Raw genomic sequence first — 22758 nt, 5'->3', positions numbered from 1 at the left:
TGTGGGATCAGGGCGAGGAGGCCGTTGAGGTCGCGGTCGGGGGAGCAAGGTCGCACCGAGGGCCGCATCCAAGTCGACCCAGTCCGAGATCTGCAGGTCTGGCATGCCAAGGTGTTGGAGAACAGTAGGGACGTCGTGATGGTGTCTGATGGTAAGGGACCGGTTGTCAAACCTGATCACGAGGGCGAAGGGATGACCCCAACGGTACGGGATCTGGAGCCTCCGTAATTCGGACGTCAACGGTGCCAGGGCCCGCCGCGCCTGCAGGGTAAGGTCCGACAGGTCCTGAAAGAAGGATATCTGGTGACCTTGCAGCGGCCAGGTGCCAAGGTCCCGTGCTTTAGCCATTATGGCTTCCTTCAGGCGAAAGTCAGAAAGGTGGCAAATGATATCCCTCGGCAGCGCTCCTGGTCCGCCTCTAGGACGAAGAGCACGGTGTGCCCTGTCTATCGGCACTGGAGTATCAGGCGACCGGTTCAGGAGACCGTTGAACAGCTCGGTAAGTATCGCCAGGATGTCTTCAGGGGTGTCCGACTCAGGCACCCCGCGGACACGGATATTCTGCCGGCGGCCCCGGTTGTCTAGGTCCTCGACACGACGACGAAGCTCTCGCAGGTAAGCCGTGTGGCGGTCACTCGCCTGCTGAGCATTTGTCGTGGCGCGGAGATGGCGGGAAGAGGAGTCCTCTAGGGCCAGGACCCTCTGTTCCAGCGAAGACAAGTCAGAGCGAAGAGCCGAAACTTCATCACGCACCACCTGTTTTAACTCCGTGATGAGCAAGGAGAAGTCTGACTTCCAGGGTGCGGAGGAGAAGAGCTGCAGAACCTCCGGAGGATGAGATGAAGAGAGCGGTCGAGCCGCAGAGGCCGAGTCATCCACAGAGGAGGAACTGGCAGGCGATGCAGCCTCATGGTCGTCCGGGGCCTGCGAGGCCAAGTCCGCAGGGGTCCGGAAATATTCCCTCAAGGACGCCGAGGTCGACCGGGAACGCTCACCCGGGGTGGAGGGGTCGGTGGCAACCTTCCGTGAGCGGCCCATGGCAGATTCGGAGCAATAATGCAATAAAAATGTGCGAGCGGCGGCGGAGCAGTCAAATCATGCGGCCATCTTCCTCGGCGGTCAGACACGCCCCCTCACAAGATACTTTCATATGCATTCATTGTTTTGGAGGCTCCCAGTACCCACCAACAATGCATTCATGGAGCTACTATTTTTTTAGTTATTAGCTCTACATTTGTATTGTTACTAGATTCCATGTATGTACCAGCATCACACTATTGGGGATGCATTAAAACGTTTTTGTTATTCGTAGCCTGCACTGCTTTTACAGGTACAACAATCCTATAGATATAGCAGGTTGCAGCATATGTCTCTAACCTGTGCACCAACCTGCTAATTCTTTCAGATTTAATTGTTATCATTTGTCACAAAACCAAACTCCTGGAACCTTGACAGAAATTTGATCTAGTTACAACATTATAAATTATCCTCACAAAAGGCAAAATTGTTGCAGCACTGATGCTATGCCATCTCATGGATATACTGTTGCAGGGAAAAAGTGGAAAAGGTAAATTATACAAATTATATCAAACTAGTAGCCAATAGAAAGAAATACTTGACATCCTTCCATATTGCAGACCTAACGCACAGTAATTTATTATAATTTTTAATTTAACTGAGGGGAGTGGTAAATATTAAGATAATCAAAAGCATCACAAAGTGAAACAAGAAAGAAGGAAGATAATAAGGTTGATATTCTGTGTAGAGAGTCCTCCTTCACTATATATGTCCTTAGTCTTTATTTTTGACCTAGCACAGAATATTTGCCTAGGAGGGCTGCAACATATTCTGATTAACCCTGGTTAAAGTTGGGACCATTTGCCTGTATTTCTTTGTTGTTTACACTATTTAATGCACAAAATAATTTCCTCACTTATCATTTGATTGATGTGATAATATTTTCTAGATTCAATTAAAAGTAAAATTTTAACTTTAGATAATAACCACTCGTTACAAAGGTATGCAGAATATCATCTCTGAACATGCAACATGTTGAACCTTGAAGCAGATGGGCTACAGCAGCAGAAGACCACACCGGGTGCAACTCCTGTCAGCTAAGAACAGGAAACTGAGACTACAATTCACACAGGCTTACGAAAATTGGACAATGGACTGGAAGAATGTTGCCTGGTCTGATGAGTCTAAATTCCAGCAGCAACATTCAGATGGCAGAGTCAGCCTTTGGTTTAAACAACAAGAAAGCATGGATCCATCCTGCCTTGTGTCAGGAACCACAGGGATTGGAACCTGCAACCTTGTGGAATTTAGGTGAATCACTTATCCACTACTCCTCCAGGGGGATCTTGGGTTGCTGTTTCCTTTTGTCTCTCCTCCGCCATGTTATTCCTGCGTGCCCTTGACACACCTGCCCCTCGTTTAATCAATTAAGGCCCAATATAAACTGGGTGTTATCCTAACCTCAGGGCTAGAGCACTATGTGCCCTGCCAGAGGGCTTCCAAGCTGTGTGCCCTGCCAGAGGGCTTCCAAGCCGTGCTCCTGCTGTGTCCCCTGCCAGAGGGCTTGCAGCCATGCTCCTGCTGTGTGCCCTGCCAGAGGGCTCCCTGCCGTGTGCCCTGCCAGAGGGCTCCCAGCCATGCTCCTGCTGTGTGCCCTGCTGGTGCGGTTCCAGTTTCCTGCATGTACTTAGTTTATTTCCTGCTTGTTCTCAGAACACCTATAGATGGCATCCAGGAAAAAGACTAAGGCTAAAGTGGAGCGCAGCCCAAAGCTGGATACATCATCAGCCTGCCTTGAGCCATGCTCTGAATCTGAACTTGCCCCTGCATCGAGACTCCTACCTGATCCAGCACCCAGTGTCCTTACACCTTGTATCAACAGTTCAGGCTGGTTTTGGTGGTGTAATGGTGTGGGGGACATTTTCTTGACACACTTTGGGCCCCTTAGTACCAATTGAGCATTGTTTAAACGTGACAGCCTACCCGAGTACTGTTGCTGACCATGTCCATCCCTTTATGACCACAGTGTACCCATTTTCTGATGGCTACTTCCAGCAGGATAATGCACCATATCACAAAGCTCACATAATCTCAAACTGGTTTCTTGAACATGACAATTAGTTCTCTTTACTCCAATGGCTTCCACAGTCACCAGGTCTCAATCCAATAGAGCACCTTTGGAGTGTGGTTGAATGGGAGATTTGCATCATAGATGTGCAGCCGACAAATCTGCAGCAACTGCATGATGCCATATTGTCCATATGGACCAACATCTCTGAGGAATGTTTCCAGCACCTTGTAGAAAGTATGCCACAAAGAATGAAGGCAGTTCTGAAGGGAAAAGGGGGTCCAACCCCTTGTATTCTTTCAAATTTGTGAAAAAAGGCCAGACCCCCCAACGAACCAGAGGAAACAAAGCAAAAAGCTCTGAATTTTCATCGAAATCTATTTACTCTCTCACACCCTCACTCACTCTCTCACACTGTCATTCTGGTTTACTCTCTCTCTCATGCTCTCTAAATGTTTCCCTACTTTCTCTGCTGACTACTTCTGCTGACCACTTCCGTTTTCACATCTTTTTATTCTTCGCTCTTTCCTCTTCTATCTTTGTTTTCATCTCTGCCAACATAACCTGGCATGAACTCCTGCCAAAATAGGGATGAGAGACATGGAGTCACGGAAACCACCGTGATTTTGCCATAAGGTGAAATTCTGCCAAAATGGTGGCCCTTTTCACTGATGTCCTCTCCCTTGATGGTCCAATCAGAGGAGGAGAGTTTACCTTAGGGCTAAAGTGCGGTTCCTTCGGTGACGCCCCCCCCCGATTGGAGGATCTGGGGAGAGGATGTTACTAAGATGTGGACAAAGATAGAAGATCAAAGATGAAAGAGAGAATATGAAATACATAAAATAGAAGAGAGAAGAAAAAGAACAAGAAGATGCAGAAGTGGTCCTCAGAAGCAGAAGTGGTTGGCAGAGAAGGTAGGCAAATATTTACAGAGTGTGAGGGAGAGTGAACAAAAATGAAAGTGTGAGAGAGTGAGCGAGTGTGAATGTAGGCACCGGGCAACAAACTTCATCCCCGATTTTCATCAGGGCAGGGATTGAAATTCGTTGCTCGAAATCAAATGGGCCAAAGATGATCGAAAAATTTGTCTAAATGACCCAAGTAATTTTAATATACTGTAAGAAAAATACTTGAGTAAATATATAATGCAGCTTATAAATGATAATTTCATTTATTCAAGTCAGGAGTTTGACTAGGCGACTCCAAAAATTATGTTTCTTTTGAGCCATTCAGAAGTGTACTTGCTTTTGTATTTCAGATTATTGTCCAGATAGATAACCCAACTGCACTTGATCTTTGGGTCATCAACTGATGGCAGACATTCTAAATCAACTAAATTGGTTGATTAGTAACTAATTAATTCATGTAGGGCTAGGTAGGGTTGGATAGCTTGTTTCCTTCTATTACATGAAATCATTTAAAAACTAAAATTTGGGTTTACTTAGCTTATTTTTATATAATATTGAAATTAGTTTATTGATCTGAAACATTTAAGTGAAACAAATATGCAAAAATAGAGGACAAATACTTCTTCACAGTACAGTAGTAAAAATTGTAAAGAAAATCTTCCTGCTTATTATAAAATTGGCAAAAATTAATTTAAATTTAAATAGCAAAAACTATTTCGTTTTGGTTACAAAGTCCCATATTCCAAATATATAATATAAATATATAAATATATTACATATAAAATATATTTTTTGCACATATACCATTTTGCCTACTTCATTAAATATAAAAATCTATAAGATAAAACATTTACCTTCATGATTAAAATTTAGCATACACAACATAGGGATGGCTCTGCTTAGAATCCATTGTTTGTGCAAAGCAATTTGAGGCGGCCATGGATGTATGATTTTCATTTAAATGTCTTCATATTGAGAATGACATGCATCATCAATCTTCCTAGCGACAAGGTAGGAGGGTAGAAATTATTGACGCTGTTAGGCAAAGGAAACTGAAAGAAAAGGAAATTGAAAGTGATCCTTAATTGACAATGTTTTTTTGTATGATAGAACAGCTGATCACAAAAGGCCTGTGCCTGAAGTCAGCTTTTTGCTTCATGTCATAGTCAGACTGTAAAATTGTCCAATAAAAACATGTATAAAATATATATATATATAGTTAAATATGGCACTTTTTGTATGACATGGGAAACACTGTTTGCCCCCTAGGCTATGAAGAAGAGTAGTAGCATGTGTTATACAAAGATTTCTTTTAACTTTTGCCATATGGCTCCATGTTTCTCCTTCTAACTGTTCTTGCACATTATCATCTTTATCTGACGAATCACTGTGAATTCCACTTGGTTAAGTTACTTACAGTGTACTCTAGAAGAACTTGGTCCAAGTGAGCCAGACAGAAGCTAGCAACATATTTACAAATTCTATTATCCCAATAAAATCTCAAACATGATTGGCCAATGGAAAAGATTCTGAAATGCTACACTCAGTGGCGTCGCTACAGGGGGGCAAGGAGGGGCAATTGCCACACCTAGGTTATTCCTTGCCCCCCCTGTTGCCCCCCCCTCTGAATTTGGAGCCACCCAGGACAGTCCTGCAATGGGACTTTAACCCCTTGACTGCTAACGACGGCATGGTGCCGTCGCTAGCAGTCCCAGTCAGGTGCTAACGACAGCACCATGCCGTCACTAGCACTACCCTACCTTGATGGAGGTGTGTGGACCTCCATCACCACCTACCCCGGTGATCTGCCCCTCATTACCGGGGCCACCCGATCCGCCCGGTGACATCTCGCGCAATGACGCGATCACGTCACCGCGCAACTTTATTAACAACTGACAATTGTCAGTTAAATAGGTATAGGGGCATGCTGCTTAGATGCCTGTATCTTTAAGTATTCTAGCTAAATTATCACTGTGGTAGCCAATGTTACCACAGTGATCATATAGCTATAAAAAGTCACATTCCCTTTTTAAAAATGGCTGGTACTAATTTTTTATCCCATGATCCCTTTGCTCATGGGGTTAAATTTAGCCAACGGTAGAGGGAGGCAATTTTTGAAATCCTGATGAACTGCAAATATTATTAAAATCAGCCGTTTAGCCTGTGTGGTAGGTGAGTAACCATCTCATCCCTGGAGCGCCTTGCATTTTTACTGCAAAACTTATTTTTGCTGTAAAAGTGATTTTTTTTTTCTCCCTTTACCATCATTTCTTTGGGATTGTAAGGGGAAAGAATGGTGTGTGCTTCTGTGAGTGAATGTATGGAAAGTATGGTGTGTGCTTCTGCGAGTGAATGGAGATATGAAAGGCGTGTGAATTTTCAGTAATTAGGGTTGAAGCCTTGACGTGGCATTACTGCTCATGTAGCAAGTTAAATTATGGCACAAAAAGTACACATTTGCAAAAACTACACCCCTTGGCGCATCAAATGAGGGGCTGCATGTGTTTCTAGTACAAACCTGGAGTGCGCAAGACACAAATGAACATGTCGCTATTGTTAGAAAAAACATATTTTCTAGCCAAAGCGACATATTCCATCATTATTTGTGCACTCAACTTTTGTCCTAGAAATACATGTAGCCCCTCATTTGAAGCTCCAATGGGTATAGTTTCTTAAAATGGATGAATTATCTGAATGAGGGAGAGCATGAGTTAATATGTGGATGAATTGTCTGAATGAGGGAGAGCATGAGTTAATCTGTGGATGAATTGTCTGAATGAGGGAAAGCATGAGTTAATATGTGGATGAATTGTCTGAATGAGAGAAAGCATGAGTTAATGTGTTTGTGTGTATCATAGATGTATAATTGTGGAAGGGCAAAGATGGCACTAGCAGGATGTTTGAGCCTTGGGGACCAAGATGGCACAGGCAGGGTGTATATGGGACAAAGATGGCAAATCTTATGTGTGTTATCTGGTTGCTGGCCAGGTTCTTTGTGGGCAGTGTGGACGCCAGGGCTGGGTTTGGGGTGTGCAACCTATGATCTATGCCTGTAATTTAGGGGATTTTAAATATACCTTTAATGCCGTGTTTTTATGTGAATTCCAATTGATCTGTACCTGCAAAGCCGGGTTTGTGTGTTCTTCTGTAGATCCATATCTGCTATGCTATGTTTCCATACATTATTTATGTATACCTGCAAATACAGGGTTTGTATGTCTTGTTCAGTTGATTAATACCTGCAATGCTGTTTCCATGTATTTATTTGATCTATACCTGCAATGCTACGTTTCATATATTATTATTGCATACCTGCAAATACCTGCAGCAGGGACTAATATTAATATATATATCGGCAACTGGGGCTAATATTAATATATATATGGGCAGCAGGGGCTAATATATATATATATATATCAGCAGCAGGATCTAATATTAGGCCCTGAAATCATTTAGTGCAAAAGTTAAGGTATTGTGTTGTTTAAAGGATTTCAAGGATTAGTCTTACTAAATTGTGGCTTCAGGCTTCCCATGTTGAATGATCAAGTATTGTATTGTCCAATAACAAAAGTATCATTCCATAGCACATTACTTCTGGCAATATATATATATATACATATATATATGTGTGTTTTCAGTGGTATGATTTAATAGTGGAAATTATTAATGCCCCCACCCCCCAGTTTGACTGTGGTATCTTGTGTGCCCCCCCTATATATTGTTTCTAGAGTCGCCACTGGCTACACTATATGCAAAGTTATCATAAAAAAGTGGCAGGTATGAGTAGTGTAAGGCAAACAATTTCATTCTATGGTGCAAACGGAAGTGATGTTATACACCTACACCTAAATCACTAGATAGATAAACAGATAGATAGATAGAATATGAAGCAGTTATCATTAAATAAATAATTACAATTATATATGTCTCTCAGACATAGATTTGTGTTTTAGCTAGCTGAATACCTTAGATGATTGAGACACAGACAAATGGATCAAAATTATCAACTGTATTAGTAGCTATGTGTGTTTTGCCACCCACAACCTAGTCTATACAACTAGCATGATAGACATTATATTAAGCTTAAAAATACATGATCAGATATATTGTTATTTGTGTACTTGTTTGCTGATGTACTGAAAAATGCAATAACATGCAATTGCCCATGGTGTTTAAGATTCATTGGGAGTATATAGATGACCTCTATAATCATATTAATAAACATATATGTGCAAAATCTATTTTAAAATATCTAGGTTAAATTATGAGTTTTAACTTTGTGAAGGAATCCCTGACTAGATTTGAATGATAGTGGATAACCTTAAAATAAAAATAAAAAACAAAGTAATGTTTAGATTAGGGTAAATAATTAGTCTCACAAAGATAAAAAGACAAGTGTGTATCACCAAATTCAGCATTTCAGGGAATAAGTGTCTGCGTGGTTACTAGTATATATCAAAATTCCTCTAAAATGAGCAGATTCAGTTTGGGCTTATACTTCTTCTTTCACTAGTCTGTGCCAATATCAATATCTCAGAAATTACTAGTGCATTTAAGAATAAAATGCAAAAAATCCCAAAGGAAAAAATAGCTTAATGACCTTATATAGGGTTTAACATTATTTGTCAAAGTTGGTGGACATGCACACTCTCATTGATACAAACATAAATGTGAGTGCAGATAAGAACCATCGGGTGCATCTAGTCTGCCATTTGTTTTCCTGCTGCAAAATCTTCAATGCTCATATTCAAACACTCATATACGCTCATATATTCATGGCTCTCTCATGCGTGTTTAAATTCTCTTAATGTATTAGCCTCAACTAGTTCTACTGGTAGGCTGTTCCATTTTATCTACCACCTTCTTAGTGAAGTAATACTCAATACCTAACATGTAAGCCTTAACCCCTATACCCTCCTTTGGATAACCACCTAGGCAAAAAGCATTGGCTCCCAAGTCCTTTGAGACATAATAAAGTGCAAGACTGCTTCTACTGCCACCCCACACTGCCTCCTGGGTGTGCATTGGTGTCAGCATACTGGAATACATGTTCTTCCATTTGAGTGATTTGCTTCACAAGTGCCAGTCAAACATAAATAATCAAATTCTGTATTATTGCATTATTTTGTTTATAAATAAAACTGATAATAGAAAATATTACAATCAATTAGGGCTTTGGGGAAGCATCAAATAAAGATAAGTAGTTAGACTGTTGTGTTGCCAAGCTCTCCCAGATTGCTTCAGAGACATATAGAACTCAACAGGACTGACAGACTAACTGCATTTCGACTGCCAACTCAACTAACAACCTCACACGAAGCACTGCGGACTTGCATGACCAATTTGACTGACAGACTTGACAAACAACTTCACAACCAGTTGAACTTAAGATTAACTAGTAACAACTCAACGATGAACTTGATTTTCTTGAATAAATGCATTAGTCTTAGTTGAGTACTTGAGTCTGCTAAAGACCACCCTGTCCAATATATATGTTTTAAATATTTTTTATTACAGTTTTAATTAATAATAGTAAAGTGCAGCATCTAGTTGTATGAATCTTAAATGTGTGAATATATTGACACATTAGACTTTGTTTATAAAAGTTTACACATATTATTTTGGTTCTAGCTAGTCATAGTGTATCTCTGTTATGTAATTAGTTATGTAACGAGTCTGGGTTCTCAATTGAGCTGTCAACCAACACCTTGGGCGTATTCGTGTAGAACTATGTGAGTAATATCTTGTAACTAAAACCATTCAATTGGCCCAATAAATAGTAGGCCAATACAAATCCCACTTCAGTGTGATAAAGATTAACTTCTAGTTTAATGTTCAACAGGTTCTAGTGAAGTCTGTTTCTTCACTGGCAGACGCTTAAAGAATTGTATTCGCACTACCTGTGTGAATACAAATATTTAAGCGTCTGCCAGATATTGGGAAAAAATGCTCACAAAAAATCTATGTAGCGAAACAAGGTAACAAAATGTAACAGTCTCACCTTGTCTATACAGAATGGTGAAACAGACGTTCCAAATAGGAGGTCAGGTCTGTGATTGTTTCATGGACCGCCTAAAAGCATTAATTTGCCCAACTCAACTTTTTTTTCGCATTCTGGAGATGTAGCAATTCATTTTGCAGAACATTCATTTTGTGATTCTCACTGCAATGTTTCCAATGAGTTTGTTCTCTTTTTTTCAGACAGGCCTTGTCGTACACAACTTTGAAGGTCTGGTCTCACCGACAGGGCCAATTGCTTAATTTCAGCAATGTCTTGCTTGGTGCTCGCACTCAAGGTTCTTTTTGCAGGAGAGTTTCCACCTTTACTCTGGTCAGCTACTTAAGCAGGTAAATATCTCTGGAATTGCTTTTTTAAATGATTTATGGTTTGTGCTTGGCATAGCTTGTGCTTGGCATAGCTTACGTCATATAGTCTATTTGGCACGTCTCAGGCTGCAGCCATCTTGGTCGGCATCTGGACAGGCCCCCACCCAGTCCAAAATTTTGGACAAAGCAGTACGTATATAATGCATACTCAATGCTTTATCTTTGATCCCTTCAAATCTTCTATTTTACTAATCATTATATTTCACATGAATACTCAGCTATCCATGATGCTCTGACACGCTTCCTCTGCCGTTGTGACCTAGAAGCCTTGTAGCAATCACTTAGTCTTGTTCATAGCAATAAGTGGCTTCATGTGTGGGGCATCTGACTTCAGTGGAGGATAGCACTCCCTTTTATGGTCCAAAATCTGACGCGGAGAGGCAATGTTGGATCACTATGAAGAAAGAGGATACAGCAGCCTGAATTCACAAAGGGTTTTTCAACTCACTGCTCCACCTAGCTACTGTCCACACACTATCAGGTACCACCAACTAAGTTGATTTTTAATAATGTGACAAAAACATCCCAAAGTGCAAGTTGTACATGTTTGTACAGGGTCAAGAATGCCTACATGTTTTTCTTCTGGTCATATCATTTTTCTCATCATGCTCTCAGTTGCAAAGTATTGGGAAGCAGAAATGAATTAGAAAACATACAGAAACTGTTGAACACAAGTGATGACCATTATTTCGACCCCCATTTGCTTAAATACAAATTAAGAGTATTGTTTTCACCTTTTTTTGTATTACTATATTTCTATATATTAAGATAGTCCACTTGTGTCCCAAGTCTAAATGCATGGAAATACAGAGAACGATATAAAGATTGTTACAAGATCCAATCTATTAGAATCCATGAACATGACCACAATGCCCAGTGTTTTGCTCATACAAGTGTGTACATAACACAATAGTTAAATATGAATGAATAAAATATATTGAATTTTGCCATGTCTTCATCATCATATGAACACAAAAATAGAACTGCATCCTACAATAACTCTTTTAGATTTAATTTCCCTATGTCTCAGGCCTATGACTCCGATGAAGCAGAAAATGTGGGCATTAGGTAGATTATGCAACCTGCATACCATGAAACATGTTTCATAGTTTGAGAGATATGGGTAAATGTCAGGAATGTTTTTTAAAGGTTTTACCAGTGAAGCACAGTACTAAACTTTGCTACCACTAGTCTGTTTTGGATGCTTTCCAATAAAGCCTTTCTTCAATTGTTGAACTGCTCCAAATTATATGAATTTAGATGTACGTGCACGGAGAGAGAAATAAGACACACGACACAGCTCTGGGTCAGGTCCAAAATCACTCTGGTTTATTACGTTAATACCATAGGTTATATAGTGATCTAAAAGAAGGACGTCTCAACACGTACATCACAACAATTGGTTAAATACTTAAAACTATGCGGACAGTAGCAGAAAACCGCTATAAACAGACATTACTCAATATTAGACAACTTCCCTATCACTAGAACATAAGGCTAGTCGGATATCTTTGCGGTTAGTAAAACGTAGAGTACTTATTTGTTTAACTGACACTAAATCTCCTTACGTCCTGCTACTTGCGTCACTCGCATACTTGCGTGAGGTTTAACCCTTTATACTGGTCAGAGCCAGCTTATATTCATTCTAAGCCATAAGCGTTTCTTGCTGATATATATATATTTATTCTGGTTCCATAACAGTCCCCCCTTGAATATATGATGGCCAACTGTCCCTATTCCTAACAGATCCTACCGGACATAATCCCGCATCCTCTTCACCTGCAGTGGCGACAAATTATCCCTAATGGATAAAATCCCGGTTTCAGGCCTTGGACATGTCCCTCGGATCTATATGTCCCTACACAGGGTGGGGACTACCGTTAGGGGGAACTATTGCACTGAATTGTGTTTCGTAGGTAGGTGTAAGACTTGGCATCGTATCATCATATATGAGCATCAATGGGGTAGTCTCATCTACTGCAAACATTTTATCACATAAACGTCGAAAGCAAGGGACCACACATAATAGCATAAAAGCAACAATAATCACAATAATCAGTAAAATTATTCCCAGCTGGACCAGGCCCTGTTTCCATCCTTTGAGCTATCCAAACCATTCAGCCCAGGGATGATCGATTCCGGAATTACGCTTCAATTCCTCTCCTAGAGCAGTTAACTTTTTAATGGCCACAGTCACTTTCCCATCAGGTCCGGTATTGTCTGGGATAAAGGTACAGCAAATTTCTTTGATTATTTTACAGACCCCGCCTCTTTCTGCCAGAATCATATCTAATACCATACGATTCTGAAAGGTCATCTGGGTAGCGGCCTCCAATTGTTCCGATAGTCCTTGGAGCGCGTCTCGAGTGTAATTGACAAATCTCTGCTGATTATAATAGATATAATTAATCCAATCAACATTTTTATTTACTGTCACAATTGGAAAAATGGATTCGAAACCAGCAGCTACTTGATCTCGGGCTTTATATTCATCTGGGACCCCCCTAGGGACTCCTATTGCATCTATATACACATGGGGGTCAAAACTCCCTTCAGGGGTTTTCGAAACACTGCGTCTTTTACGGGACACGGTGGACTGGGCCTCAACAGATTCTGGCTCTTCTGACATTATCAATAATGGCATTATAACTTTGGCCAGTGCACATTCACCAGTCCAACTACCCTCCAATCTGGTGCGCAATTTCATATCGCCACATAGCCAATAGATATCTCCTAGTGAATAGACTTGATTCTGTGTGGGGGCACCAGTCAAATTGCTGTATTCAGCACAATTACCATTAGAGAATTTCCCAAAAAATTTGCCAGTTCCTTTGGTGTTTGAAATACAAGTATAAGCACCAGAATATATAGTTATTCCATCACTAAATTTGGAAGCTTCAGTTAATGGGGGATATTCCTTTTTCCACTTTTCACATTCGGTGAGTTTATTACTAGTATTTGTATAAAGACTCAATAGACATAACAATGATTGATAGGGCAACTGTAAAGGTACCGTTCCAAGATGGGGACGGGCTCTACCACACACATAACAATTGGACTTATTGTGCTTTAGAGCAGAATATTGTATCCACTCGAGCCACAGATTAATATCATTATACCCGGTTTCTATGGCTACAGTATCATCATAAGTGGGATTTGCAATAGCTATCATACGTTGGATGGCACGCAAAGCATTGTACGGGATTTCTGGTTGTTTTGAGGGATTACTTTGCGGCTCTCTCCATTCCGGGTTATTATACATATCCTTAAAATAGAAGGGGATCTTGTCGCCGATAACCCCGGGTCTTGGTAATACCCCGAAAATATATTTTCGAGCATCAGTTGGCCGTGGATTTTCTATGGTAAGTGTGAATCGCTGATAATTACTAGTTCCGGTGGATAAAAGAGTCATTCGTGTGAGTAAGGATTTGTCATATTGATCTTTGAGGGCTAGGGCTTCGGGGGGCTTATATCCCCATTTGGTGCCTGAGTTGGTTATAACCGAGTCCCAATACTCACAGTCGTCCCCCCATTGCCCTCCAACATAGCATATGTACCCTACACATTCACCCTTACAGTATCCAGGATTATAATTGTCAGCGCTGGAAACACAATCTATACAATATAGAAATGAGTAGGTGGCTACTGTTGTGCTACTGGAATTGTACCAAAAAATGGGGGCTTGGTCTGCATCTCTTGTAATGGCTACTCGACCCCCCTGGTGACTGATAGCTTGAACGGTAGACCCTGCATACCCGTGGGATCTAATCACTTTTATATACTGGAACATGAACCATAATAGCAGGATGCCCACTTTATTGCAAAGGATATGCATTCTAGGAATCGCTGACTGGAGGATCGTATCCTTTGACTCTCTTGCAATGCGATGCGTGTATCCAGGTGGGCTTCCCTTCAACTTTTATTGAGGTAGGAGTTGTTAGCAGCACTTGAAAAGGGCCCTCGAATCTCGGTTCCAGAGTAGATCGGACATGTTTCTTCACGACCACCCACTCTCCAGGCAACAGAGAATGAGTACCTTCGAGGGTATTAGGATCTGGAATAGAAGAGAAAACTTGGGCATATATGTTAGACAATTGAGTAGTCAAAGCAATAACATATTTTGCCATTGTTTCATAATTCATTTGCAACTGTTGTGGGAAATACTGTCCTAGCCTAGGACTACTTCCAAAAAGTATTTCATGTGGAGTCAGTTTATGTGACGCCTTTGGCGTATGTCTAATAGCAAAAAGTACAATGGGCAAGCACTGTACCCAGTTTAGACCAGTCTCTTGAGTCATTTTTAGCATTTTTGACTTGATTATACCATTTAGTCTTTCCACTTTCCCACTACTCTGTGGTCTGTAGGGGGTATGGAAAGCAAGATGTGAACCTATAATTTTCCACACTTCCTGAGTGATGTTTGCCGTGAATGCAGGTCCCTGATCACTTTCTATGACCTCAGGAACTCCGAAACGACAAATAAGTTCTTGAATAAGTTTCTTTGCGGTAGTGGGTGCAGTTTGATTACGTACTGGATAGGCTTCTGGCCATCCGGAAAACACATCTACCACTACCAATACATACTGAAATGTCTGACACATCGGCATTTGAATGTGGTCAATTTGAATCCATTGGAAAGGATATTGAGCATTCGGTAAACATTTAGATGGTGTAGGTTCTGTCCTTCCGATATTGCACTGTGCACAAATTAAACACGCTTCGGTGGTTCGTGCCAACACCGTAGTGATTCCAGGTGCGATCCAAATTTTGTCGACAATCTCTTTCATAATGGTCTTAGACTGATGTGTCGGCCCGTGGGCTAGTGACGCGACCAAAGGATATAAAGTCCGAGGTAGACAAAGATATTGGCCTCTGGCCCAGGCTCCACGTTCATCCTTGGTTGCTCCTTCTTGTATCCATTGATTTTGTTCCTTGGTTGAAGCTTGTTGCTGTAATTGAATTAGAATATCCCAGTCTAATTCCATTGGTGCTTCCTTGGTCACCGTCATCAGAGGGACCGTTGAGTCTTCTTTGAGGGCTGCTTGTTTGGCTGCACTGTCTGCTAAGGCGTTTCCTTTTGCTTCCGTAGTGTCAGCTCGTGAGTGTGCCTTGATTTTGATCACTGCAACTTGCTTCGGGAGTAGGGCCGCAGTCATCAAAGCTTCCACTGCTTTCCCATTCTTGATTGGAGTCCCGGCGGCAGTGATATAATCTCTTGCCTTCCAGATTACTCCAAAATCATGTACAACTCCGAAGGCGTACCTGGAATCCGTATAAATATTTGCGGTAGAGTCTTTAGCCATAATGCAAGCCTCAGTGAGGGCAGCTAGTTCAGCCTCCTGAGCTGACTGATCCGGTCGTAGAGCTCTTGCACAGAGTACAGTGGTGTCAGTCGTGACCGCCATTCCCGTATGGAAGCGACCCTTGTCATCGGCATATCTGGAACCGTCCACAAAGAGGGTCCATTCTGGGTTTGAGAGTGGGGTATCTTGTATATTTGGAGGCGAACCGACTTCCGCTTGCATCATAGTCAGACAATCATGTGGGTCTTCTTCGGGTGGTACATCTGGAAAATCAACATTCGCTGACTGTGTATGCCACAATAGTTGTTCCTGAAGATCCTCTTCTGTGGCTAAATCAATAAAATCCGTAGATGGAATATCAGTATACTCCCCCCTTGGAAGTGGAAGGAGGGCAGCTGGATTGAGAACATTGCATCGTTGAATAGTAACATTGTCGGGCAACAACAGACTCCCTTGGAGACGAAGATGACGCTGAGCAGTGAGATGTCTGGGTTGAGTCTGTTGTAGAATAGCTGAGATATCATGTGGAGCTAGAATTGTCAAAGGATGTCCGAGAACAATGTCTGAAGTGGTGTCCAGAAGACAACTGGCAGCATGAATAGCCCTTACGCAGGAGGGTGCTGTCCGTGCAACTGGATCCAGACGTTTGGAGTAGAATCCGAGAGGACGATGTCGACCATCATGCATCTGAGTAAGAACACCTGTGGCATGGCCTTGTCATTCCATAACAGTCCTTGGCCATGGCTTATTTCCAGAATGTCCCAGCTAAATCGTGTATTCCCAAACATTATCATATTGTACTAAAATTTGCTACTTCTAGATTCTGTGCATCTCAATTGATGAAATATGTTTCATCTATGCATGTTGCCTTATATTCTTGTTCCCAATCAGATATGTTTATGAAGAGTAATTATCCATTAAGCAATCCTAAAATTGCCTTACTGGATACATTTTAAAAAATAACTTTCAAAAGCTATACCATTTATAATGTCATTAAAAATGGCAGACAATCTCTTGATGAATTGAAAGAAGACGCTGTTAATAAAAGTGAAACCATTTACATATACCTTAGATAACGGAACATTTTTGTACTAAAGAGGTATAGTTTATGAAAATAACAGATTAAAACAGAGTTGATTACGTTCATCAAAATTTCATAAATGTTTACTCATACAATAACTCTTATTGAAAGCAGTATCCTACACAGACCCTAAGAACAGAGGGAAGAAAGCTTGCATGAATTATAAGTTAAAATAAATCAACAGTAAACATGTATGTAAGTACTCTCACATTGGTTCTTAGTTAAGAACAGAAGTAATTATGTCCTCAATTGGATGCTGATTCTCTATTATTTGTAATAGCCCTATATTCCAGAAATCCTTTGCCCAGTTTATTAAACTTTATTTGCCATGGGTGGAAATAGTTAATTTATAATAAAGATAGAAAACTAAACTTAATTTTCTTTTTCATTTTTTTAAAACTAAATATGTATATAAATAATTTTATGTTTTAACTCAACCTTCTAGACTTCAACCTTCTACCATTTCAAACTTTAATTACAAAAAATACTTTTTTACTTTATTAGATAAAATGTAAATACTGAATACTCTCAAGTATTAGGAGTGTTCAACTGAAATTAATACCTTTTATTGGGCCAATGAAGAAAAATATTTAAAGTTAAATATGCTCTTGGGACCTCAGAGGTCTCTTGTTCATATGGAATTTTTAACCTTTTACTTGCACAGGAAAGCATTTTAACCTTTTACTTGCAAAGTGTTCAGACCAAGGCCATGATGTTTATTCTATTAAACTATGACATTTTTAACAATTCTATAAATTCAATTAAATAAGTAATTTAGTAAACAAACATAAAATATTTAAACAATGTGTTCATGGCTGTTAAAGGCTGCAACACTGTTATTACTGGACCTATCTTTGACAGCTTGATACTTTCAATTCTAGAAGTACTTCCTTATTTTCTGTATTGATTATTTAATTGATTAAAAGCTTGAAACTAGATCCTCAGTGCTGCTGATGGCACGTTTAATATTTTTCACAGAAGACTGCACCAAAAAGGCTTTGTTGGTTTCTGAAAGAATTTCTCAATTGTTACAAAACATATATTGAATCTTTTATGTTGGAAACTAAGCATATATAAGACCCAAACTGGCCATCTGGCTGACAACACCACACACTCATCCAATCTCCTACCCCAGCAGCAGACACCAGCTGGATATGCCCAGCCACATGCTACATGAGCATAAAATTCAGCCATGCATATTCAGCTATTGGCCGCACTTACTGTACGTCATCAGTCAGCCGCCTGCCTTAAAGTACCAGGGCCATCTCATCATCACCAGTTCAGCTCTGGGCTAAAGGAACACTTTTTAACCTGGAGTTTAGTATTTGAAGGAACTAGAAAACAACTTCTAAAAACCACTAGATTATATGGGCCTGAATGAGTGGGTGGTAATGAGATATATTATGCCTCAAGCAGAAGTGAGGTAAATACAGTTAGGGAAGTTAAGTGTGCATGGAGTAGGTATGGGACTATACATCATACCAATAACCTAATAAGAGTTAATGTTTTACAAAGAATGAGACAAATACAGAAATCAATTAATGTTATTATGTGCATGCTAAATGTTAGAAAGACCAGGTGACACTATGTAGGACACAAACAAATCACTTATACATTGTAGCAGCCACTTTGCTTGCAGCAGTATGGGTGACAGGTAAAAAGTCTTAAGCTGTTGAATCTGCACCAGACAGGGGTGAAACTTCGCAAACTATTCTCTTAAATGCTTTTCTGAGTAATTCTTCATCTAAGATCACAAAATGTGGGCCTAACAAGGCACAATGTTTATGTGTTTATGGCTGTAGACAGTGGTGTTACTGGAGGGCTACATGGGATGAAACCCAAAATCTCAACTTCATAGCCCTGAATGGAGACTCTGGGGCTAAAGTATGCCTTAGCGAAGTTCACTCCGACTCTCTCACACTCTCTGATTGTCTCCCTACCTTCTCTGCTGACTGCTTCCGCGCCCTGCAACTTCGCTTCCATGTCTCACAGCTCCACTTCTGTGTTTCGCATCTTTATGTTTCTATGTCTTAGCAGACATAACCTCCTGGGGAAAATTTACACTAAAATGGCGGAGCTTACTATGACCTCCTGAACTTTGATAGGAGGGTTGGGGTAGAGGATGTCACCGGACGCTCTGCTATTTTGCCCTAAAATAACCATGGGTAAACATCCCTTAAAATGTCAGAGCTTCCTGGAACGTTCTCTCCCCCTAATTGGAGGATCGGGGAGAGGACGTCACCTGAAGTTTCACCATTGTGCCTTAAGATAACCTTGTGTGAACTTCTGTCAAAATGGCAGAGCTTCTTGTGACTTCCTCTCCCCTGATAGGTCCATTTGGTTAATTTGCACCGAACACATTTGCAGTTCACAGACAAATCAATTTTGATACATAACCCCCAAACTTTGTTAGATAAATAGCCACATTCTAGTTGTACATATTATAATACATATTTACAAACCTCTAGTATGGAAAAGGCTAGATCGGAAAACACCAATAGACAAATAATTCAAAATTATTATTTTTTGCCAATATAAATTGGAAGAATTTTTTCTATCTGAGAGGCAATTGATGAAACTCTTAACAAATGACATACCATACCATCAGCCTTTGAACTATGAATGTGAGACACTATGCAAAGTTGTTTTGAAAAACCTAATCTGGAATTGAATTCCAAATGTAAAATTAAAAAATAATGAACATTTGCCCTGCATTAGGAGCTAAGGAAATTTGTGTTCCTATCTTTGAATTGTAACAGAAATAATTCAGCCTGAAAATCCCAGTGAAAGTATTTGATGCAGCTTTGTTTTACTCCCTCTTTGTAGAAGATTGGCACCCCAATGTAATGTGACAATATAACTCATGATGATGACAGAATGGAACAGATTGTTAATGTGACACAGACAAATTGAGAAATAAACTTGGATTGACAGAAGGACATTGAATAGGTCATAGAAGAACCTTCAAGGAATTGGTAAGAGCAAACATATGAACGTAGAATAATTGGTGTGAAATTTTACTTTATCTTAAAAGATATGTAATTATTTATATTCTTTTACCTCAACTAAGCATAATTTGCATTGATTTTTTTGTTGGTTATATAAAAATAACTATGGAAGTGGCACTGACAGTATCACAAAATGTTAATTAGTTTTGTGGTTGAAAACTCCTAATAAATTTACAGGCAGTAAAAATATCAGTAAAAATAACAATAAAATATTTAATCAATATATTGTGTTGGCTGTGACATAGTCATAACACATATATGTGGCTTACAACAGAACATTGTTAACCTTTTTGTAAATTACAGTTTTATTTACAAATGCATCCAAATTTGAGAGGAGGTCGGTAATTGAGGGAAAGCACATTTGAGCTAATAGATTTTATATTCAAATTTACAACTTCAGTCTACCTAAAATTATCTTTAAAGCGATACAATAAATTACTAAAAACTTAACTAAAAGTTTCATGTTATAGGGAAACTAAATTGTTCTTGTCAGGATTCCACCCTGCTAGCCCGGACCATGTATGATTACTTTTGCCGTTATGTCCGGCTGCTACCACTAGTGGCCACCCTCTCCATCTCTCTGCAGTGCTCAGGATCAGATTACCAGGTCAGCTGGGTCTGATCACCTGAGTGGGACCTGCCTTCATTAACCTGCCCTGCCCTGTAGTCTGGGCCTTTGCAATGAAGTGCATGGACCGCTCTGCTTTGGCCCTGTACCGTGAGCTACCTGCTAGTTCCTGAGCTACCTGCCGGTACCTGCCGTCAGCCCACCCAGTGGGCCTCCGTACCCGTCAGCCCTGCCAGTGGGCTTCCTGCCGTCAGCTCACCCAGTGGGCTTCCTGCCGTCAGCCCACCCAGTGGGCCTCCGTACCCGTCAGCTCACCCAGTGGGCTTCCTGCCGTCAGCTCACCCAGTGGGCTTCCTGCCGTCAGCTCACCCAGTGGGCTTCCTGCCGTCAGCCCACCCAGTGGGCCTCCGTACCCGTCAGCCCTGCCAGTGGGCATCCTGCCTAGAGACTACTGCCTTTTCTTGATGGTGATACCTTTCCTCGTATTCTGTTGTGCCGTGTGTTATTTCGCCTGTCCGTACCACATCACATACCGTCATGCATCGTGGGGTGCAAACAGAACCCCTTGTATCCCCTGCTACTGGGCTCCTACCTGACCTGCTTACCAGGGTCCTGACAGTTCTGTATCCTAGTTAAGTGAATTCGTTTAGTTCTATATGCTTGCTTGAAGTTTACTTATATCAGATGAAGAGGCCTATAAAACGTTATCTATATAAGATCAAATGTGATTTTCTTAAGGCTGCCTCAAAAATGTAAACCGTTATTATTTTTCTACAAGTGGCATTCATGTTTCAGTGGTCCTTCTTGTGAGTCTTTTGCCTCCCTTGTCTTCTTAATAGATCATTAATCATTGTCCCACTTTATAAGGCAGAGAGGCCAACTTGCTGTGAGCGATTATGAGGTTGAAGCTCCGCAGAAGTACTTAACACATTCCCAGAACTGTGCTAAGGATTTCGCTCCCTCCCCTAGGTAGTCAGATAATTTATCATCCTTCTTCTGTGGAGGCAGAATGAATTTGGCAGGGAAATGCATGAACGGGGACAATATGAGTAAGTTCAGAAAAGGGAGACCTCATTATATCCTGATCCAGTTGCATGTTTTTGTATTAAGTTCAGTTAAACACACTGCTCAATCTACAATCAAAAGCTTTCATACAGCTTTTTATCCTTAGAATGGAATGTTCAAACAGTTTAAAAAAGAACTCCACAAGTAATTATGACTTTCTAAGGAAAACATCCTATAAAAAATTATTTATAGAAGTAGTTATGGTACTATAAAATATAGCAAAACTTGAGCCTCCTCCACCCCCTGGACTATATTCCCAAAATGTGTCATGAAATAAAATTTTCATCATTATTAGGATTCATAAACAATCAACTTACTCCACAGCACTGTACAAATTAGCAGGGTTGTCCAGTAGACATACAAGGAAATACAAGATAAAAAGTTAAAGCATACAAAAATAAAAAACAATGAGATCATTCAATTTTTATACAACTGCTTTTATACAGGTACTGCTAATACTCCTTTTCCTGTTTTCATTATGTTTCATTCAAAGGAATGTGGTTATGTAAATTAAATTACATTCAACATTTGTAATGTAGGAAAAAAACAGGCTGGGACAAATATATAAAAATTGAAAAGATTATATAAATTGTTCATTGTATAGAAGAAACTAAGACTGACAACCGTAAATGGAATAGACAGTTTCCATTACCCCCTCACCCTCACTGGAGAATAATTTGCAAAGGCTGGGTAAATTGTGTTTTAAGAAGTGTAATGACGTGTAATAATTTCCTGTCAGCATGTCACTTACACACAGTGAGTTAGTGTTTTTTTTTTTCTTTTGGGGCACTTTAAGGAAGTATTTGAATTAGGATCAGATCACAAAGGTTTTCTTGAGATGAACTGGTTCAAAAGCTAATGAAAACATAAACATGCGTAATGTCAGATAAACACAATTTGTTTAGTGGCTGATGGTAGTAACTATATATTAAATGAACATAACAAACTCTTGACGAAAGAAAGTTTTTTGGTATAAATCAATATATTATATTTTATTATCTTTTTCCTCATGTAGTTTTTCTGTAGCAAGCAGCCTGCTTACTACTTGCAAGAGCTTGACCATCTCAAGTCAAGCTCTTGCAAGATAGAAAAATATATGCCAGATCTGCAAGCAAATTTCTTAATTCAGATTTGATTTCCTGTACATGTACCAAATATGTATTTTGGGGAGATTGTGTCTTTTTGGCTAAATGTTGGTATTTACCTATTTGCACATTCCTTTGTCCTGATCCCCCTCGCCCTCTGGTCCCCTACAGTCATAACTCCTAGTCTTTCTCCTCTTGTAACTTTCCTGCACCATAACAACCTACTTTCTACTATCTCAAGTCAAGCTCTATTTAGCTTTCTATTATC

This window comes from Sceloporus occidentalis, unplaced genomic scaffold (assembly GCF_023333645.1).
Source record: "Sceloporus occidentalis isolate IW3139 unplaced genomic scaffold, rSceOcc1.0.p SCAF_18, whole genome shotgun sequence".
Taxonomy (NCBI): domain Eukaryota; kingdom Metazoa; phylum Chordata; class Lepidosauria; order Squamata; family Phrynosomatidae; genus Sceloporus; species Sceloporus occidentalis.
This window is presented reverse-complemented; position numbering follows the sequence as displayed.